Genomic DNA, 22152 nt, shown 5'->3' on the forward strand with positions numbered 1-22152 from the left:
CAGCCTGGATTACCCCTGCCTTCTATGATTCCAGCTGGATGGTCTTTGATGGTTATAGATCTTAAAGATTGCTTCTTTACTATCCTTCTATAGCCTTCAGATTGTAAACGTTTTGCTTTTACTATACCTAAATATAATAATGGCCGCCCCACTGAAAAATATCAGTGGCAGGTGCTTCCCCAAGGCATGCTAAATAGCTCTACTTTGTGCCAAGAGTTTGTTGATCACGCCATAAATCCTGTCTGTATTCGGCACCCTGCCATTGTGTTATACCATTATATGGATGACATTCTCCTTGCTGCTCCTCCATCACAAGCTTTGCGTGATGCTGCCTTGCTGATCTTCAGGAGCACCTTAAGCTTTTTAAATTGGCTATTGTCCCTAAAAAGGTTCAAACTACTCCGCCCTTAGATTACTTGGGATATTGTCTTTCAGAAACACAGATTCGACCCCAAAAATTACAAATTCAGAGAGATAATATTAGGACTCTTAATGATTTTCAGAAATTGCTTGGAGATATTAATTGGCTTTGGCCATCGCTTGGTATACCTACTTATGCATTGCAACATCTGTTTGCTATCCTCGAGGGTGATTCTGCCATCGACCGGCCCCGATCTCTCATGCCACAAGCAGAACAAAAATTACAATTTGTGGAGCAGTGTCTCAGTTCTGGTTTTCTTGCCTTTTTAAAATCCTCATTCTCTGTTATATTGTTTCTTTTTCATACTTTTCATTCTCCTTCTGGATATATAGGACAGACCCACAAAATTCTTAAGTAGATATTCTTACCAAATCAACAGAATAAAAAACTCCTAACATATGTGCATAAACTTGCTCAGCTAATCATCAGAGGTCGCCGGTGTTGTCACCAACTCTCTGGACAAGATCCCTGTAAAATTGTTACCAGTTTAAGTTCTAAAGATATTCAAACTAACTTTAAGTTTTCTACTGCTTGGCAGGTGGCTTGTGCAGATTACATTGGCAGCTTTGATAATCGTTATCCCCCACATAAGCTGTATTCTTTTTTGCAGGTACACACAGTCCTCCCGCGGTCTCCCATCGCTTCCAGTCCTCTCCAAGGGTCCACTTTTCTACAGATGCTTCTAGCTCTCAAAAAGCAGGTTATCGGAGTTCTACAGTCTAGAGAGTTGTTATTTCTCCTTTCACATCTGTGCAACAGAGTGAACTGTTTGCAATATGTTTAGTGTTCCAAGATTTCCCTTCGGAGCCTTTAAACATTGTCGGTGATTCTCAATATGCTGTTTATTTTACTTCTCAACTTCCCACTGTTTCTTTACCACTTAACCCCCAAACAACTTTACAATATCTGTTCTCCCATTTACAGACTCTCCTCCAAGCTCGCCACTTTCCTATTTTTATTGTGCATATTCGATCTTATTCTGGATTACCAGATCCTTTGTTTAAAGGCAATAAAAATATTGATTCTCTTCTCATCGCCCCCGTTCAAAAAGCCCTTACTAAACATGCTCTTCATCATACCAATGCTAAAGGCCTTCAACGTCGTTTCTCTCTCTCCCATAAATAAGCCCATGCGATAGTTCATTCTTCTGCTACCTGTGCTCCTCTCACCCTTCCTTCCCTCCCACCCAGGTGCAATCCACATGGATTACGAGGGAACCATATTTGGCAAATGGATGTTACTTACGTTGCTTCTTTTGGACGACTCCATTATGTTCACACTATTGATACCCATTCTCATTTTCAGTGGGCCACGGCCCAAAGCTCTCAAAAGGCTGATGCTGTCATTACTCACCTTTATTCTTGTTTTGCATTCATGGGGCTTCCAAAAATTCTTAAAACTGAAAATGCAACTGCGTATACCTCTCGTAAACTTGCTTATTTCCTTGCATTGTATTCTGTCCGTCATATTACAGGCATTCCCTTCAAAAGCCAAGGTCAAGCAATCATTAAAAGTGCTAATCACACTCTTAAACTTCAGTTACAAAAAAAGGGGGGGGGGTCCCAGAGTCTCCTCATCTTCACCCACTTCAAGCCCTTTACCCTTAATTTTTTAAATCATTGGCAGGCATTAAACTCCTGTGCAGCGCACCATCATTTTGCCTCTCCGTCTCCACCAACAAAAAGAGTCTGTTACCCTATATATGTTTCTACACCCACAGGGGAGTGGGTGGAGGATGAAGTTCTACAATGCGGTCGGAGGTATGCTTATGTCTCCACAGACAAGGCTGTGAGTGGGTTCCTACACGACGCCTTTTTTTTCCAAGTTCTTTTTTTTTTATTTTAGCGTATTATGAGGGTACAAGTGTTAAGGTTACATATATTGCCTGTGTCCCCCCCCCCTTCGAGTAAGAGCTTCAAGCATGTCCATCCCCGAAACGTTGCACCTCTTACTCGTTGTGGTTGTATATACCCATCTCTTCCTCCTCCCTCCCACCCTCCCGACACCCGATAAATGTTACTCCTATATGTCCACTTAGGTATTGACCCGTTAATACCAATTTGCTGGTGAGTACATGTGGTTCTGGTTTTTCCATTCTTGAGATACTTCACTTAGTAGAATGGGTTCCAGCTCTATCCAGGAATATACAAGAGGTGCTATATCACCATTGGTTCTTAAAGCTGACCTACGCGACACCTTAAGAGAAGATATGGCAAAGAAAATCCGGACCAAGGAGTTCCTCAAGGAATTCAAGAACCTGTCAGTGAAGGCACGGAGTCCGATGCCCAGCACGATGCGTGCGGTCCCCCCAACTTGGGGTCAGCTCAAAAAGTTGACTCAGGAAGCAGAAATTATTGAATTCCAAGCCCAGCAGCCATGTAATCCAAGCACCGTGTTTTTGGCTATGCTAGCCATAGTCACTTACCAGGTGGGGCTTACAAATTCCTCACATGTCTACTGGGCATATGTGCAATACCCTGCTTTGTTCAAAGCCGTTTCCTGAGGAGAGGCTAAAGTTCTGGTTTATACCAATGATTCTGACTGGATGCCGGCCCCCTATCAATCATATTCGTTACACCCTAGTGAGGAAGGTCGGCTGGTCTCTAATTATTCAATTAGTGCAGAAGGATATCCCATTTGTTTCGGGACAACTGCTCATTGTCTAAATATTTCTCATAAAGCATGGGGCCTGCAGTATAATATTTCATCTTTTGCAGCCCTTACCATGCTCTTATCAGTAAGGGGACTTAGGGGTGTGCCTTATAATATATCTAAACGGCAGTCACTATTGCCTCTTTGCCCCATGCCTCACATCGAACCTCCGTTGTCTCATATAGAATGGAGTTGATGTAAAGGAAAAACTTTAAAATTGTTACATGATCATCCCAAAATTGTAGATTGAAGTCCTCATGGTGACGTTCATGAAAAGTTCTCTAGTCATTCTCTTCAATGGCATCGGAAGGGAAACCATTTAAGCGCCACTGCCAACGAGACCATCGTATGGCATGATAAAGGCCTTTCTCCTCCTAAGCCCCATTTGTTGGAAACTCTACACATGCAAGGACAAATATGGAAATTGTTGGCATCCAGACAGCACATCTATATTTGGCTTGGTAACATGTCTTTTAATGATTCTGCAAGTTTTCAAGTTCATCTCCACTGTAATCTTTCACGGTCTCTTCTAGCCTGTGTATCCTATCCCTACTTATTGTTGATGGGCTCAATCCAGTGGAACGAGTCCACAGGACGAGTTGGAGTCTCCTGCCTTAATAATTGTTCTTTATTTACTTTCCTTAATCACACCTCTTGGACAGGATTTAATACCTGTGCCCAGAGTTTATATATTTTAAAACTAGAACATAGCTGTGGCTTCCCGTTAACTTGTCCCGAACTTGGAGTGAGTCGGCCATGATCACTGCTCTTCTTAATAAAGTAACTGCTTTGACCCACAGAGCCAAGAGAGCCATTGGTCTTATAGTTACTGCTATTGCAGGTTTAATTGCCATTGCTGTCACTGCCGCTATTGCAGAGATGGCATTTCAGCACTCAGTGCAGACTGCTGATTTTATTCGAAAGTGGCATGAGGACTCTCATTGATTGTGGCAACATCAGCAGGAGATTGATAGTCGGTTGGAAGGAGAGATCCTCCATTTACAAAGCGCTGTTCAGTGGCTTGGTGATCAAATTCAGGTTTTGACTACTCAATCAATCCTTCGATGTGATTGGAATTCTTCTAAATTCTGTGTCACCCCTATCCCTTTTAATAGCAGTAAACATTGGCAGGCCTTACAGCATATGCTAACTAGAAGTCGCAATTTGACTGCTGATCTCCAAAATCTCAAGCGAGAGATTACAAGCACCTTCCAAGAGAATCTTCCAAAATTTAACAAAAATGAGTTTTTCCAGGGCCTAGCCAATAGGCTGGCACAAGCCAACCTGATTACATAGTTAAAGACGTTATTTAGTACAATAGGAGTTAATATAGGAATTTTAGGTCTCTTAACCCTTTGCATTTTCTTAGTCTACAGATGCTGGTGCTACCACTGAGTAAAAAATAAACAACAGTCTCACGATATCATGATGGTTTTTCAACATATCCATGCTCAAAATTAAAACAAAAAGGGGGAGATGAAGCGAGCTAAAGCGAGCCATCCCTGGGTCAGATTGGCTGAGACCCAAAGTCAGCAGAACAGGAGCCCATTGCTCATTCCCACAATTAGCAGGACGTGGCTTGTTGATCGGCCGAAGGGACTGTTTCTCTGGGCAAATGGCCAAGGACCTGTGGTCTCGCACGCGAGCCAAGGTTGTCTGGTATCCTGCACGCAGTGCCAGGCACTGCAAGATGGCCAACGACTTGTGGTCTCACACTCGAGCCGAGATTGTTTGTTATCTGCAAGCAGTGTCAGACATCAAAGGCCGTGTCTTGTGGAAAGCCATCTTTGATGCTTTGACTGGAGAAGCAGGTATTGTTGGCTGTGGGAAGTCACATACCAAAAAGTGGCTGGGAATGTAGCCGGTATGAGAAAATAGCTTCGGGACGCTTGCCCAATTAAACAGTATAACAATAAAACGACTGGCACCTTACAGTGCTGCAGTCTCCAACCGTCTCTTGTCCCTGTGTCCTTTATTTTTCTTGGACTGCAGCCAATTCTGTCTGTCTGCACCTTATGTATGTGTTCTGTGTGTCATCCCCCATCCTGCAATTGGACCATGACACTGGACCTTATCCTCCAATGCTCCAGAGGGTACAGTTGCATCTGTCACACATTCTTACATAGTCTGCACCCTCCCAGTGGCCCGTCCTGTTGAAGCCCCTTAACATCCTGAATGGCTTCTGCTATTATTATGCAAGGTCATGCGGTCGTGGGCTGGGCACAAGCATTTTCTCATGTGGAGCCTCAAAATAGCCCAGGTGTTTTGATTTCAGAGCCCAGTGCTTGTCCATGAGTACCCTGGCTTACTTTGGGATACATAAATATTGCTTTTACAACAATAATAGTGAGCTCTTACTAGTAATTTTCAGTGTATTTAATGAGTCACAGAGATTATCTCACTTGCTAAAATAAGTAACAGGACACAGTAGGCTTGAGATTCTAGCATTTGACTGAGCATGAATCGAATACCTGGGATCTTCATTCCTGGACTTTCTGACAGAGCACATGGATGGCCCCTGTCCACGGTTTAGGCCTCCAATAGTGAAAGCTCGAGGTCTAACATGCACTTGATTCTGATATTCACTTCTACTGCCATTTTAGAGTACAGAGGTCACAGTAATTTTTGAGAGCAGAAAGCATCTGGGAACGTCCTGCAGGGATAACCCTAACTGAACCAGGGAATCAGGCCTTTGTACTCACCCACTTCCACTTATCCCTTGACTTGCAACTAGAAGAGAGCTGACTCCAGATAGACAGTTTCCTTCGACTGAGGGAAATTCCTGGAGGACCATGGCTGTGAGTCATCATCAAACACCATAGGCAACTGGGAAAATGAATGCCTGTTGTAAAGCAGACATCTGGTTGGCACTACACCATCCACTACAGTCCATTTCTTACAATCCTTAAACCTACTACCTTCATGTAGAAAGTTCATCTCACTTGAGCATAACTCCTCAAGGATTCTGGTTGATCTCTTCCTAAAGAAGCTCACAGAAGAAAGCATAGTAGACAAATTGTGGGCCCTGTGATGTAGCTGGCCTCTAAGCCACATTCTAGATTCCCTTCAGTCTCAGCACCTTTACTGTTCTTGGTAACTTAACTTGGTAGAGTAGTGCAGACCTTTATTCCTAAAGATTCTGAGCCCCTGATCCCCATTCACTTCTCAGGCTGCAGCACTTACAGTTGTCCATACGCCATAGAAATTAGGCAGGGAATTATCAGGACACATTCAAGTGGATCACCTGAGTGCCAAACATATATCCCTTTCTGTTCCCATCATGTAAGAGCAGCACTGCCTCCTTCCGGTGATCAGGGCCACTTACCTCTGTGAGGATAGAGACTCTTTTCTATGCATGCTGGCCCCATAGCATGAGGAGCTCAAAGTGCCCAGGTAGAAGCCATAGCTTAAAGTTCATTAGGACTCATTACTTCTCCTGGTGGAAGTATTCTCACTTTGGAACCCAATATGTCTAGCCAGCATTGTCCAATTTGGTAACCAGCAGCCACATGTGGCCATTGAGTAGTGACATGTGGTTAGTGTGACTGAGGAACTGAACTTTTAATTTAATTTTAAATAATTTAAACTTAAATGCAAATAGATAACTGTGGCTAGTGGTCACCTTATTGGAAAGAACAGGCCTAGAACTACAGAACCTAAACTCATTGCATAGATAGTACAAATTCCCATGTAGGTCACTGAAAGTGATAGTAAGTTCATTCCACCCTTTGGTTCATGGATCATGTATTCCACCTGTTGGTGGCAGATAATGATAATAGGTTTAGAGTGTATACAGTATGGTAAAGGAGGACAGCTCATCCTCACAGGCTGCCATCTTCAAATTTGTACCTCATTTGCACTTTGAAGAAGTCATTCCATTGTCCCAGAAGAACAACGGCTTGGGTGTACTGCAGTATGAGATAACAACTTTGAATTTCATGGTCACGTGCCCACTGAGCATCTCCTTTGCTGTAAGTGGATGCCTTGGTCCCAGGTAATCATATAAAATATTGTTTCAGTGGATCCAACATACTTTATGTCCTATGTTAATGGTCCCAGACAAAGCAATGCAAGCAGGAAAGTCAAACCCGTAGCTGGAATGTGTACAAATTCCAGTAAAGATGAATCTCTGTTCCTTCTGGGATGGAAGTGAAATGGCCTAATGAAATCAACCAGGCTCTAATAGCTGGTTAGTCTCCTTGAAGAATGGGACTATATTTAGGTATTCATTCAGCACTGGTCTCTATTGCTGGGAGTATAAACATTTAGCAGAAGTAGCAAGATGTGGCTAGGTGAGTGGGAACCCATGCTGTTGAACCCATACATAGCATCCACTCCTTCCACCATGGCACTCCACACATAAGGGCATTGTGTAGCACTGATGTGGCCACTGACAGAAGCTGGCTCACGTAAACTAATCAGGTCATTCTGTCTTAATTGTTTAGAGCCTCTTCCATAATGAATGCTCTCATGAGGATTAAGAAGTGATATAAATATCTTTATGTTTAGTGTCCCTTCTCATAGGTCCATCAATATAACTCTACCCCAATCCTGTGTATTGCAAACATCCAATATTTCTCATTCTAAATCCCTGACCAGCTAGCCAAGACATTTCCCACTGTCCATAAGTCCCTGTATAGTTTTAGTTTGAGCCACTTCCTTTTTACATAAAAAGTAGATCACTAAATGCACCATCCAAACCTTTGCCTACTAGAGGTATTTATGTTCACCATTGTCTTTCATAAATACACTTGATTGAGGTAGCATTGTAACAGGAGTCCATTTTTAGCTTGCATCCTAAATCCAGCTATACCATCTATTATCTAAACTCAGAATTTCTACTCCTCCAGCAGCTGATCATAGGAGAACTTCCCCTGGTCTCTTAATCTATAGGAATAGATAATGAACTGAGGGAGAGATGCAGGTGCAAAACTGCCAGATGACATTGGGGTGTAGGTCACCTGCTTGTAATGTGAAGCCGTGCTTATATCTGATCCCAGATATACTACTTCTGTCTTATAATGGATGACTGTTGTAATTATCTGATTTTGTGGGTCTAATGGAACCTAGCTCATAATAATCAATGGCTGCATGCCATGTGCCTGAGGCTACTGATCTGTTTCAGCAAAGGTTAAAAATATGGTAAAAAGTATGGAAATTGAGCATGGACATCCACAGGGCCAATCAAATTTTAGTATGAGCCAGACTGCCAAATTAAGTGGAGGTATGATGGGGGTCACAACCTCTGTATCCTTTAGGTCTTAAGAACATCATTAATATTTCCATTCCTCCAGATGCAATATTGTTTTTAATTATTTATTTATTTATTTCAAAATATGAAAGGGGTAGAAATGTTTTTGTTGCACGGATAGCTTTTATAATGCTTTAGTCAAGGGTATAAGTGTGTCCATCACCTGAATAGTGTTCATAGTACCTACGTATTAGGTAGGGTTTTAACCTTCTCTTCCTCCACGCTCTCCTTTTCTTAACTTCTAATGATTTGACTTCTTTCTTTGCCCATATGTGCCTGTCAATTAGTTCGAAATTCTTAGAGAGTACATGTGGTGTTTGTTTTCCCATTCTTGAGATACTTCATTTAGGATAATAGTCTTGAGTTCCATCCACATTGCTGCAAAAGCCATTAATTCATTTAATTTTATGGCTGAGTACTACTCCATGGTGTGTGTACACACACACACACACACACACACACACACACACACACGCCCAACACACCACATTTTGTTAATCCATTCATGAATGGATGGGCACTTGGGTTGATTCCACATGTTTGTAATTGTGAACTGCTCTGCAATAAGCATTCAAGTTCATGGGTCTCTGATAAAATTACTTCTTTTCCTTTGGATAGATGCCAAGGAGTGGAACTCCTGGATCGAATAGTAGCTCTACATTTAGTTCTATGAGAAATCTCCATATGCTTTTCCATAGAGGTTGTACTAATTTGCGGTTCCACCAACAGCATATAAGCATTCCTTTCTCTCTGCATACACCAGCATCAATTGCTTTTGGACTTTAATAAAAGCCATTCTGACAGGGGTAAAGTGATATACCATTGTGGTTTTAATTTGCATTCCCCTGATGATTAATGACATTGAGCAATTTTTCATGTTTGTTTGACCATTTATCTATATATTTTGAAAAGCTTGTGTTCATGTCTTTTGACCACTTTTTAATGGGGTTCTTTTTTTTTTTTTTTGCTGATTTGTAGATTTCCTGATTTGTTGCTCTTCGTAGATTCTAGAAATTAGCCCTTTCTCAATATGTAGTTTGTAAATATTTTCTCCCATTCAGTAGGTTGTCTGTTTTCACTGATGATTATTTTCTTTGCTGTTCAAAAGCCTTTTAATTTAATTAAGCCCTATTTATTCATTTTTATTGTTGCTGTAGTTGTATTTGGAGTCTTGGACACAAATTCTTTGCAAGGCCAATATCTGGAAGAGTTTTCCCTACATTTTCTTCTAGAACGTTTATGATTTAGTGCTTTACATTTAAGCCTTTTATCCACCTTGAATTAATTTTTGTAAGTGGTAGGAGATGGTGTTCCTGTTTCATTCTCCTGCAGGTGGCTATTAAATTTTCCCAGAACCATTTATTGAATAAGACTTCTTTTCCCTAAAGTATATTATTGAATGCTTTATCAGATCAGTTGGTTGTTGGTAGGTGGTGTTATATCGGCATTCTCTGTTCTGATCCACGGGTCTATGTCTCTATTTTTGTAGCAATAACAAGCTGTTTGGATTACTATAGCCTTGTAGTAGAGTTTGAAGTTTGGTAATGCATTGCCTCCAGATATTTTTTTTTTTCTTTTTCTTTTTTTTTTTTTTTTGCTTAAGATTGCTTTGTCTATTTGGGCTCTTGTTTCATTCCAAATGAAATGTAGAATTAATTTTTCTAGATCTGTTAAACATGACATCGGTATTTTGATGGGGATTGCATTGGATCTGTAAATCACTTTCGGAAGTATGGACATTTTAACAATCTTTAATCTGCCAATCCATGATCATGTTATGTTCTTCCATTTGTTTGTGTCAACTGTGATATCCTTCCTCAGTGTTTCATAGTTCTCCTTGTAGAGATTTTTCACCTCCTTGGTTAAGTGTATCCATAAGGCTTTTTCTCTCTTTTTTGTAGCTATTGTGAATGGTATTGAGTCTCTGAGTTCACTTGCAGCTTTACTGTTATTGGTATACAGAAATGCTACTGGATTGTGTACGTTGATTTTGTAACCTGAGGCTCTACTGAATTTATTTATCAATTTCAGGAGTCTTTTGGTGTAGTCTTTGGGATTTTATAGAAAAAATATCATAGCCTCAGCAAAAAGTGATAGTTTGACCTTCCCTTTCCTGATTTGTATATCATTTATTTTCCCCTTGACTGATTGCTCTGGCTAGGAATTCCAGTACGATGTTGAATACAAGTGGTGACAGTGGGCATCCTTGTCTTGATCCAGTTCATAGGGGGAATGCTTTCAACTATTCCCCATTCAGTTATGTTGGCTGTGGGTTTGTCATATATGGTTTTTACCCTTTTGAGATATGTCCCTCCTATGCCCAGTTGGTTGAGGGTTTTTGTCATGAAAGGGTACTGGCTTTTGTTGAATGCCTTTTCTGCATCTATTGAGATAATCATGTGATCTTTGTTTTTGCTTCTGTTTTGTGGTAAATCACATTCATTGATTTACGTGTGTTGAACCATCCTTGCATCTCTGGGATGAAACCTACTTGGTCATGGTGGATTATTTTTCTGAAGTGCTGTTGAATTCTGTTTGCTAGTATTTTATTGAAAAAATTTGCATCAATATTCCTAAGGGATATTGGTCTGTAGTTTTCTTTTTTGTGTGTGTCCTTTTTATGGCTTTGAAATCAAGGTTATACTGACTTTGTAAAATGAGTTGGGCAGAACTCCATCCTTCTTGATGTTACAGAATAATTTATGTAGTATTTATATTGGCTCGGCTTTGTGCATCTGGTAGAATTCAGCTGTGAATTCATCTGGTCCAGGGCTTTTTTCATTGGGCGATGTTTTATTACTGCTTCGATATCACTGCTCATTATTGGTCTGCTCAGAAGCTTTACTTTTTTCTGATTGAATCTTGTACTTCATTATGGATTTTTGCATCAGTATTTATCAGGGACATTGGTCTGCAGCATTCTTTTTTCCTTGTGTCTTTTCCTGGCTTTTTAATTAAGGTGAATGATGTCCTCCTCATTCTTGATGCTATGGAATAATTTCTGTAGTATGGATACCAGCTCTTCTTTGTCAGTCTGTTAGAATTCAGCTGAGAATCCATCTGGTCCAGAGTTTTTGTTGTTGTTCTTGGGTGACTTTTTATTACTACTTCGACATCACTGCTCATTATTGGTTGTTCAGGAGCCCTACTTCTTCCTGATTGAGTCTTGGCAGGTTGTGTGCTTCCAGGAGTTCATCCGTTTCCTCTAGATTTTCTATTTTGTGTGCGTAGACATTTTGGTAGTATTTACATATGATGCTTTAAATTTCTGTGGTATCAGTTGTAGTATCTCCTTTTTCATTTCTGATTGAGCTTATTTGGGTCCTTTCTCTTCTATTCCTGGTTAACCTAGCAAGAGGCCTATTGATTTTGTTTATCTTTTCAAAGAACCAATTTTTGTTTCATTGATCCTTGGTATTTTTTTCCATTTTATTTATTTTTTGCTTTGACCTTTGTTATTTCTTTTCTTTTGCTGGCTTTGGGTTTGGTTTGCCCTTGCTTTTTTGCTTCTTGTGATGTGACATTAGATTGTTAATTTTTGATCTTCCTGTCTACTTGATGTAGGCATTTAAAGCTACAAATTTTCTCCTTAGGCCTGCTTTTGATGAATCCCATAGATTTTGATAGCTTGTGTCTCTTGTCTTTTAGTTCAAGGAATCTTTCATTATTGACCAAATAATCATTCAGCAGCAGGTTGTTTAATTTCCATGACTTTGAATAGATTTGAGTGCTTCTCTTATAATTTATTTCTAATTTTATTCCACCATGGCCTGAAAAGACACGTGATATGACTTTGATTATTTTATAATTTTTCGAGACATGTTTTGTGGCCTAAGATATAATCAATCTTGGAGAATGTCCCATGTGTTGATGAGAAGAATGTATACTCAATAGTCTTGGGATAGGCCGGGCGCGGTGGCTCATGCCTGTAATCCTAGCACTCTAAGAGGCTGAGGTGGATGGATGGTTTGAGCTCAGGAGTTCAAGACCAGCCTGAGCAAGAGTGAGACCCCATCTCTACCAAAAATAGAAAAAATTAGCCAGGCATGGTGGTGCATGCCTGTAGTCCCAGCTACTCAGGAGGCCGAGGCAGAAGGATCGCTTTAGCCCAGGGGTTTGGGGTTGCCGTGAGCTAGGCTGATGCCACGGTACTTGTGCTGGGGCAACAGAGTGAGACTCTGTCTCAAATAATAATAATAATAACAAAATATAGTTTTGGGATAGAATGTTCTGTAAATTTCTGTTACATCCATTTTTTCTGGAGTCCCATTTAAGCACAGTGTTTCTTTATTTATTTTCTGCTTTGTTGATTTGTCCAGCTCTGAGAGTGCAGTGTTGAAGTCCTTGGCAATTACGATGCTTCCATTTATTTTTTGCTCACCTTAGTAGAATTTGCTTTTTGTATCTGGGAGCTTCTGTGTTAGGTGCATGTATATTTAGGATTGTTCTTTCTTCTTGCTGAATTTCTACCTTTACCATTATATAATGACCATCTTTGTCTTTCTTTCACCATTGTTGATTTAAAGTCAATTTTATCTAATACGAGAATGGCTATACCGCTTCTCTTTTGTTTTCCGTTCTTGTGGAATTATTTTTCCATCTTTTCACATTGAGTCTGTGTGTGTGCTTGTGGTTTAGATGTGTTTCCTGGAGATGGCAGGTACCTGGGTTGTCTTTTTTCATCCATTCGGCCACCCTGTCTCTTTTGGGTGGAGCATGGATACTTTTGATGTTGAGTGATAGAATTTATAGGTGGGATGCTGTTCTGTTCATCATGTTGGGGAGTTCCTTATTGCTTCGTTCTCCTTCTTCTGCTATTGCTTTATAAGGTCTGTTAGGTTTAGTTTTTGTGTGATTTTACACTGGTGAGTACCTGTTGTGCTGATTCATGTATAATGCAGTTCTGAGTATTTCCTGCAGAGCAGGTCTAGTCATGACAAATTCCCTCAGTGCTTGCTTATCTGGAAAAGATTTTCATTCTCCACCAAGTGTGAAACTTAGTTTTGCAGGATACAAAATTGTAGGCCCCCTGGGCAGCTGTTCTGTTTAAGAAGGTTTAAGATGGGGCCCTAACCACTTTGGCATGTAAGGTCTCCACTGAGAAGTCTGCAGTCAGTCTGATGTGTTCTCTTTTGTAGGTTAGTTGTTGCTTTCACCTTGCTGTTTGTAGAATCTTCTCCTTCATTTTCACTTTGTCCACATTGATCGCTATGTGTCTCAGAGATGTCCTATTTGCTGTGAAACTTTCCTGTGATGCTAGATGTCCAGCTTGCATGTCGATCTGAATCTCTGGCAATACTAGGTAAGTTTTCCTGAATAATTCCCTCAAATATATTTTGCATGATTTTTTTTCTTGCTTCTTCTTCCTCAGGGATACCTATTATTTGTATATTAGCTCACTTTGCATAGTCCCATATGTAAGTGATTGCTCATTCTTTTTTCTATCTCTCTTTTCTGCCTTTTCAAATGACTGGGTTATCTTGGTAGCCTTGTCCTCAAGCTTTGAGATTCTTTCTTCTCCTTGGTTTAGTCTTTTGTTGAATCTTTCTGCTGTCATTTTAAATTCCCTAAATTACTCTTTTATTTCTTCAAATTCTCAGTATTTTCTGTGTTTGTAAAGTTTTGTCATAATATAGGAAAGTTCTATTCTTATATTGTCTAGCTTCTTAGCAACTTTTCCATTAATTTCCTGAAATATGTTGTGGCTTCTCTTTATTTATTTTCAACTTTCTCTTTAATTCCATCCATCTTATGTCCCATCTGTATTCTGAATTCCATTTCTATCATTTTGGCAGTTTCTTTGTGGTTGAAGTCCACTACTCTAGTTCCATCATATGTTTAGAGGTTCTGGGGACTGCATTCTAGCAGGGCGGATCTGTCAGATCAGCCAATACCAGACAGGATTGGATTTTCTCACTGATCAAACAATTTTATGGACTGTGAGGGACTGGAGATGCAGTGTTCATAGCAGTAGCACTGCCACCTGGACTTCAGCCCACATGCTAAGTTGTAGTTATCAGGAGGAAAAAGATAAACATATAAATATGTTTTCTCATAGTGCCACTTAAAAGAAAAGTCATATCCTGACAGCAGGAGATAAGAATATTAAGTATGCCACTGAAATAATGGCCTTGATAATAATGGCCAAAGTGGCAAAAAGAAGTCAGATGAATGGAAGAGCTGTTAAGAAGGCCACTGGAGGCAATATGTTCTCTGAAATTCACTGGAGGCAATCTCTTCTCCTGGTCTTCATGCCCTGCCTAGATTTAGACCCCCTTTAAAACTAAAGACTGGGGCTGGGCGCGGTGGCTCACGCCTGTAATCCTAGCACTCTGGGAGGCCGAGGCAGTCGGATCGCTCGAGGTCAGGAGTTTGAAACCAGCCTGAGCAAGACCGAGACCCCGTCTTTACTATAAAAAGAAAGAAATTAATTGGCCAACTAATATATATAGAAAAAATTAGCCGGGCATGGTGGCGCATGCCTGTAGTCCCAGCTACTCGGGAGGCTGAGGCAGAAGGATTGCTTGAGCCCTGGAGTTTGAGGTTGCTGTGAGCTAGGCTGACACCACGGCACTCACTCTAGCCTGGGCAACAAAGCGAGACTCTGTCTCAAAATAAAAAAAGACTGGGACTCTGCCATTTGGGACGGTAAAGCCAAGCAGACACAGAATTCTCATGGACTCGTTCTCCTACTTGAAGCTTTGGTCTGGCCTCTTTTGCGGCACCTACACACATTAGGGATGTTATGCCTTAATGGATTTGGGGAACCTCATTTTTTTAAAACCCCATTTGCAATGTACTGTTCATGTGCTTGCCTTAATGGATTTGGTGAGACTTCATTTGGGAAGATCCAGCATGCAACAAACTGTTTATATGCTTGAGGTGGTACAAGGAGAGAAAGGTAATCCGCTGCACAGTTATCCCAACAAGTCAGGGCCCCAAGTCTTTCGATTATTGGTAGTTTCACTCAGTATTAGTAGATATCTTTTCAGGCTGGGAATGGAGAAAGCATCTAAAGCTCCACGATGGGCTCCTACCAGGGGCTGCTGTCCAGAGAAAGGGCCTTTACCAAGTTCCTATACAGGTACACCAGCACAGAGCAGGAACGAGCCTTGGAGGATGATGGGATGACAGACATCAGCAGTACAGGGAATGAGGCCAAGCAGATGGAAAATGGCATACTGGTGATGGACGTTGTGGACAGACAGCTGCGAAGACAGCTCAACAGGTCCACCTCCTATAGTAAGGATGTCAACAAAAACCACAGCAGCATGGCTGAGTTGCAGGAATCTGAGGCCAAGAAGATAAGGACCTGGAAACCAATGGATGCAGACGAGGTTCAGACGGCTCCATTGTTGACAGGACCCAGGAGCCCAGGGAGCCCTAGGCATTTCAAAAAGTGACTACTTCATGACAATATTGCTCCCTGTGGTCTGCACCTGGATCTACTGTACAATGTCCTGTGGTCACCCATGAACTTCCAGTGGAGCCTCAGTGGGAACCTGGTGAGCCCAGTGGACTCAATGATCCCACAGGTTATTGACATGTTCATATCCTCCCCTCTTCCATACAAAGCAGTAATGGACATGATTTTGAATAGGAGATAACCCAGCAGGTAAGCAAAGTACTACATCTAGAATAAAAATTGCATACATTCTAAAATCGATGCAGAATAGTAGAATAGGGTATTACTGTTTTTCCTCCTCTGAATAGGGATATCCCTCAGAAGCAGGCTTAAGTCAAGCCCCTAAAAAATAGCTTATGAGAGACCCTTCTTAGTACCCTGAGGGAAGTATGATAACATAACCAGGAGTAAAAAAAGCAAGATAAAGCAATATTCCAAATGAGTGGGTCAGGTACTAACCATTATGTATGAGTTTGCCTCTTTCAGGTGTCCACTCCAATTGGAAACAAACAAGCGTAAGGGACCCTGTGAAGTGCCTCTAGCAGCTCACGTTTTGTTGAAATTTTCAGAAATGAAACCTTGTGTCTGTCATACCAGAGTAAAGAGGTGTCCTATGGAAGAAGACAACCAAGGCCCCATGGAGGGGCCAGCCTTTAGGCAATCTAAAGTAACTGTTTAAGGAAAGAAAAAAAAATGTTGACTTTTTTTTTTTTTTTTTTGCTAAGCTTTCTTTCATTATTTGTTCTGTCTGTAGGATAGAGAGACAACTACCTAGTGGAGGTTTCCCCAGGCTATCATCTCTTCTGTTGATCTATGTATTTCTTATCCTAGACCTTGTTCAGTGCCATACATGATTTCTGAATTTGAAGAAGCTGGTTTCTCAGATCACCTACAAGGCACAACTAGTAGCTCTGCACTCAAAGGTCCTGTGCTTCTTTTTAGCCCAACCCTGTATCAGAAATAGTGTACAAGGCCACAGTCCATTTTGCCTTGCCAATCCTCACTGTTGTACTTATTGCTTATGATTTTTTTCTTCTGTTCTTATAAATATACTTCCGAAACTTTGCAAGAACATATGTAAATATAAACCTTCCATGTATAAAATTACCCCCATTTCAGCAGGAAGTAGCCTGATGACTATGTCATCTCTCCGCCCATATATATGGAAGCATAAAATTGAGAGTGGGTAATATGTAACAGAGGGAAGGGCCTGAAGAAAAATATATATTTTTTCTGTGTCTTTAAAACTTCTTCCACTCTTTTTGGGAACTGCAACCTAGCTTACATCCCTGAGGTAGGTTAAGTCCTTTGTTAAAAGAGATAATTCAGCCATCCCAAGCATAGCCAGCCCAGCAGGTGGGCAGCTGGCTTTGTCTTTGGCAGAAATAGGATTATTAGAATAGTTAACCACAGTAGCCTAGAACCGAGGGGTCCTCCCTTTAAAAGCTCTGTATTTCTACTTATGTTCAGGAAATTTGAATTTTGAGACGAGGAGGTCTATTTATTTTTCCTCTTTTGCCAGCAAAATAATAAACTTTTCTTTCCTTGTCCTCAAGCCACTTGTTCTCATCCTTCTGATGCAGCCTCAAGGACAAATGCTCAGCTTTTTGTAACATGCCCAGGGGCTCCACAAAGAGGTGATAGTGGCAGCTGGCTGAGGCTGTCTAGGCAGTGGTTATGGGTGTCCAGGTTGTGGGCATTTGCTCAAACCAGGTGGAGATGTAATAGTGGCTCAAGCCTGGGGGAGTCCCTAGTGGGGAGGTTCTTCCAGCCCAGCAGCAGTGGCGGAGCCTCAGGGGTGGTGTGTTGGGGTCCAGGTACAGTGCTAGAATCTTGGGGGAAGTATCACGGACCTGGTGGGAGCCCTGGAGCTACAGGGGTTGAGCCTCAGGTTGGGTGCAAGAGCCTCAGATGTGGTTTTGGGGTTCTCGGAGGCAGGGCCATGCAGGCAGTTGGCTGTTCTTAGCTGGGACCCACCAAGGCAGGTCCCAACATACAGCAGGCTGTTCCAAATTGGGGTGCTGAGGCAGGGCTGTGCAGGCTGTGGGCTGTTACAGCCACCTGGGAAAAGCAGATACCAGGTTGGATGGGTGGGGGTCAGTTCCAGTGGCCCAGGAACTGCAGAGTTCTCCCCCCAACCAGGTCCTGCTGAGGCTGTCACCAAATCTTCCTAGGTTGAACCTGTAGGGCTGAAGGCCCTACTTCTCTTCTCAGATCCCACTGCACTGAGGAGGAGGGGCACTTGGCTCGCAGAACAGGGAATGGCATGAGGGAGCATCCACTCTGGCTGCTCCTTCCCTAACCTGGTGGAGGTGACGTGAAGGCTACTGCTGCATAGCAGAGTCCCATGCAGACCTGTAACCATGAACCTGAGAGCTCAGGGTTGTATCAGCTGCAGAAACCCAGAATCAGCAGCCACAGGATCCTTACTGTGCATGTTCTCTGATGCAAGGACTCTGCACATACTCTAGAACAGCTGAGCAGTCAGTCCAGACAGAGGCCTGTGGCAGTGGAGGGAGTCCCCTAACAACTTGTGCCACAGTGCCTGTGGGGTGATCGTGGCACCACAGCACTGTATCCTCCTAATCTTCCCCATATATAGATGCCTCCTCATACATCCCTTTGATCTTTTTTCCCCCGCATTTCTTTTCTTTTTTATTTCAGCATATTATGGGGGTACAGACGTTAAAGTTATCTATATTGTCCATGAACCCCCTCCCTCCTCAAGTCAGAGCTTGAAGCGTGACCATCCCACAAACATTGCACATCTCACTCATTGTGTTTGTATATACCCATCCCCTCCTCCCTCTCCAACCCACCCAATACCCTATAAACATTTTTCCTATATATCCACTTAGATGTTGATCCATTAATACCAATTTGCTGATGAGTACATGTGGTGTTTGTTTTTCCATTCTTGAGATACTTCACTTAGTAGAATGGGTTCCAGCTCTATCCAGGAAAATACAAGAGGTGCTATATCACCATTGTTTCATAAACCTAAATGGTACTCCATGATATATATATGCCACATTTTATTAATCCACGCATGTATTTATGGGCACTTGGTTTATTTCCAAAGTTTTCAATTGTGAATTGTGCTGCTATAAACATTCCAGTGCAGGTGTCTTTTTCATAAAATGACTTTCGACATTTAGGGTAGATGCGCAGAGGTGGGATTGCTGGATCAAATGGTAGATCTACTTGTGTTGCTTTAAGGTATCTCCATATTGCTTTCCACAGAGGTTGAACTAGTTTGCAGTCCCAACAGCAGTGTAGGAGTGTTCCAATCTCTCCGCATCCACGCCAGCATTTATTGTTTGGGGACTTTTTGATAAAGGCCATTCTAACTGCAGTTAAGTGATATCTCATTGGGGCTTTGATTTGCATTTCTCTGATGATTAGAGATGTTGAGCATTTTTTCATATGTTTATTGGCAATTATTCTGTCTTCTTTTGAGAAGTTTCTGTTCATGTCCTTTGCCCACTTTGATAGGGTTGTTTGCTTTTTTTCTTGCTAATTTTGCTGAGTGCTAAATAGATTCTAGTTATCAGCCCTTTATCAGATGTGTAGCTTGCGAAAATATTCTTCCATTCTGTGGGTTGTCTGTTTGCTCTCTTGACAGTTTCTTGGGCTGTGCAGAAGCTTTTTAATTTGATCAGGTTCCATTTATTTATTTTTGTTGCTGCTGTGATTCCCTTTGGGGTCTTCTTCATAAATTCTTCGCCTAGGCCAATGTCCAGAAGTTTATTTCAAATATTTTCCTCTAGAATTCTAATAGTTTCACACTTAATGTTCAAGTCTGTTACCCAGCGTGAGTTGATTTTTGTGAGAGGTGAAAGGTGTGGGTCCTGTTTCAGTCTTCTACATGTGGCTATCCAGTTTTCCCAGCACCATTTATTGAATAAGGTTTCTTTTCCCCAGTGTATGTTTTTGTCTGCTTTGTCGAAGATTAGTTGGCTATATGAGGATGGTTTTATGTGTGGGTTTCTCGGTTCTGGTCCACTGGTCAATGTCCCTGTTCTTGTGCCAGTGAAAACCTGTTTGAATGACTATAGCCCTGTAGTATAGTTTGAAATCTGGTAAATTGATACCTCCTATTTTGTTTTTATCGCCTAGGATTGATATTGCTATACTGTGTCTTCTCTGGTTCCATTGGAAGCGTAAAGATATATTTTCTATATCTGTGAAAAATGATGATGGTATTTTAATAGGAATTGCATTGACTCTGTAGGTCACTTTGGGTAGTATAGACATTTTAATAATGTTGATTCTGCCAACCCATGAGCATGGTATATTCTTCCACCTGTTTACATCCTCTGCTATTTCTTTCTTCAGTGTTTCATAGTTCTCCCTGTAGAGGTCTTTTCCCTCTTTAGTTAAATATATTCCTAGGGACTTTATTTTCTTTGTTGCTATTTTGAAGGTAATTGAGTCTTTGATTTGGTTCTCACTTGTACTGATGTTGGCGTATATGAATGCGTCTGATTTCTGTGTATTGATTTTGTATCCTGAGACTTTTCCAAATTCATTTATCAGTTCAAGGAGTCTCTTGGTTGAATCCTTGGGGTTTTCTAGGTATAATATAATGTCAGCAGCAAACAGTGAGAGTTTGATCTCACTGTTTGATCTCTCTTCTGCTCACATTTGGACACATTTAATTCTGCTGTCTTGTCTGATTGCTGTAGCAAGCACTCCAACACTATGTTAAATAGAAGTGGAAATAGTGGGCAACCTTGTCTTGTTCCAGTTCTAAGTGAGAATGCTTTCAATTTTGCCCCATTCGGTATTATACCAGCTGTGGGTTTGTCATAAATGCCTTGTATCATTTTTAGGTAAGCCTAATCTATGCCTATTTGCTTGAGTGTTCTTATCATAAAAGGGTTGTCAAATGGTTTTTCTGCATCTATTGAGAGGAACATATTGTCTTTGTTTTTGCTTCTGTTTATATGGTGAATTATATTGATAGATTTGCATATGTTTAACCATCCCTGAATCCCTGGGATGAAACCCATGGTTGTGATGGATTATTTTCTTGGCAAGCACCTGGATTTGATTGCCTAGGATTTTGTTGAGAATATTTACATGTATATTCAGAAGGGATATTGGTCTGTAGCTTTCTTTTTTTGTTGCATCCTTTCCTGGTTTTGGTTTCAGGATTATGTTCGCTTCATAAAATGTGTTGGGGAGGATTCCATCCTTCTCGTTGTTGTGGAATAATTTCTGCAGGATAGGTACCAGTTCTTACTTGTAGGTGTAGTAAAATTCAGATGTGAAACCATCTGGTCCAGGACTTTTCTTTTTAGGAAGGATTCTTATTGCTGTTTCAATTTCAGTACTTGATATTGGTCTGTTCAGGAATTCTATTTCTTCCTGGTTGAGCCTAGGGAGGCTGTGTGTTTCTAAGAAATTGTCCATTTCCTCCACATTTTCCAGTTTGTGTGCATAGAGATTTTTGTAGTATTCATAGATTATATCTTGTATCTCCGGGGCATCAATTTTAATTACTCCTTTATTTTTCCTGATAGAGCTTATGAGATATTCTTCTTTTTTGCTTTTTGTTAGTCTAGCTAAAGGTGTGTCAATTTTGTTTATTTTTTCAAAGAACCAACTTTTTGTTTTATTAATCTTCTGTATGGTTTCCCTGTTGTCAATTTCGTTTATCTCTGATTTGATCTTAATGATTTCACTTCTTCTGTTGGGTTTTGGGTCGGTCTGTTCTCCTTCTTCCAGCTCTTTGAGATGATTCATTATGTTGTCAATTTGTGATCTTTTCGACTTTTGGATATAGGCATTTATGGAAATAATCTTTCCTCTCAGGATTGCTTTAGCTGTGTCCCACAGGTTCTGGTAACTTGTGTCTCTATTGTCATTTAGTTCAAGGAATGTTTTCATTTCCATCTTGATTTCCTCATTTAAGAAGTGATCATTCAGCAGAAGGTGGTTTAGTTTCCATGACTTTGTGTAGAAATGAGAACTCCTTTAGGATTGATTTCTACATTTATTACATTGTGGTCTGAAAAGATACATGGTAAAATTTCTATTTTTTAAAATTGTTTGAGACACGCTTTGTGTGTTAGGATATGGTCAATCTTAGAGAATGACCCATTAGCTGATGAGAAGAATGTATATTCAGTGGTTTGGGGGTAGAATATCCTGCAAATGTCAGTCAGGCACATTTCTTCTAGAGTTCGGTTTAAGTCAATTATTTCTTTGTTGATTTTATGTTTGGAGGATCTGTCTCTGACTATTACAGTGTTGTTGTTTATCCATTTGTTTAGATCAAGAAGAGTTTGCTTTATGAATCTGGGTGCTCCAAGGTTGGGTGCATATATATTTAGAATTGTTATGTCTTCTTGCTGAACTGTACCCTTCACCATTATCTAGTGACCTTCTTTGTCTTTTATTACTTTTGTTGTTTTA

The sequence above is a fragment of the Microcebus murinus genome, chromosome X (assembly GCF_040939455.1).
Source record: "Microcebus murinus isolate Inina chromosome X, M.murinus_Inina_mat1.0, whole genome shotgun sequence".
Taxonomy (NCBI): domain Eukaryota; kingdom Metazoa; phylum Chordata; class Mammalia; order Primates; family Cheirogaleidae; genus Microcebus; species Microcebus murinus.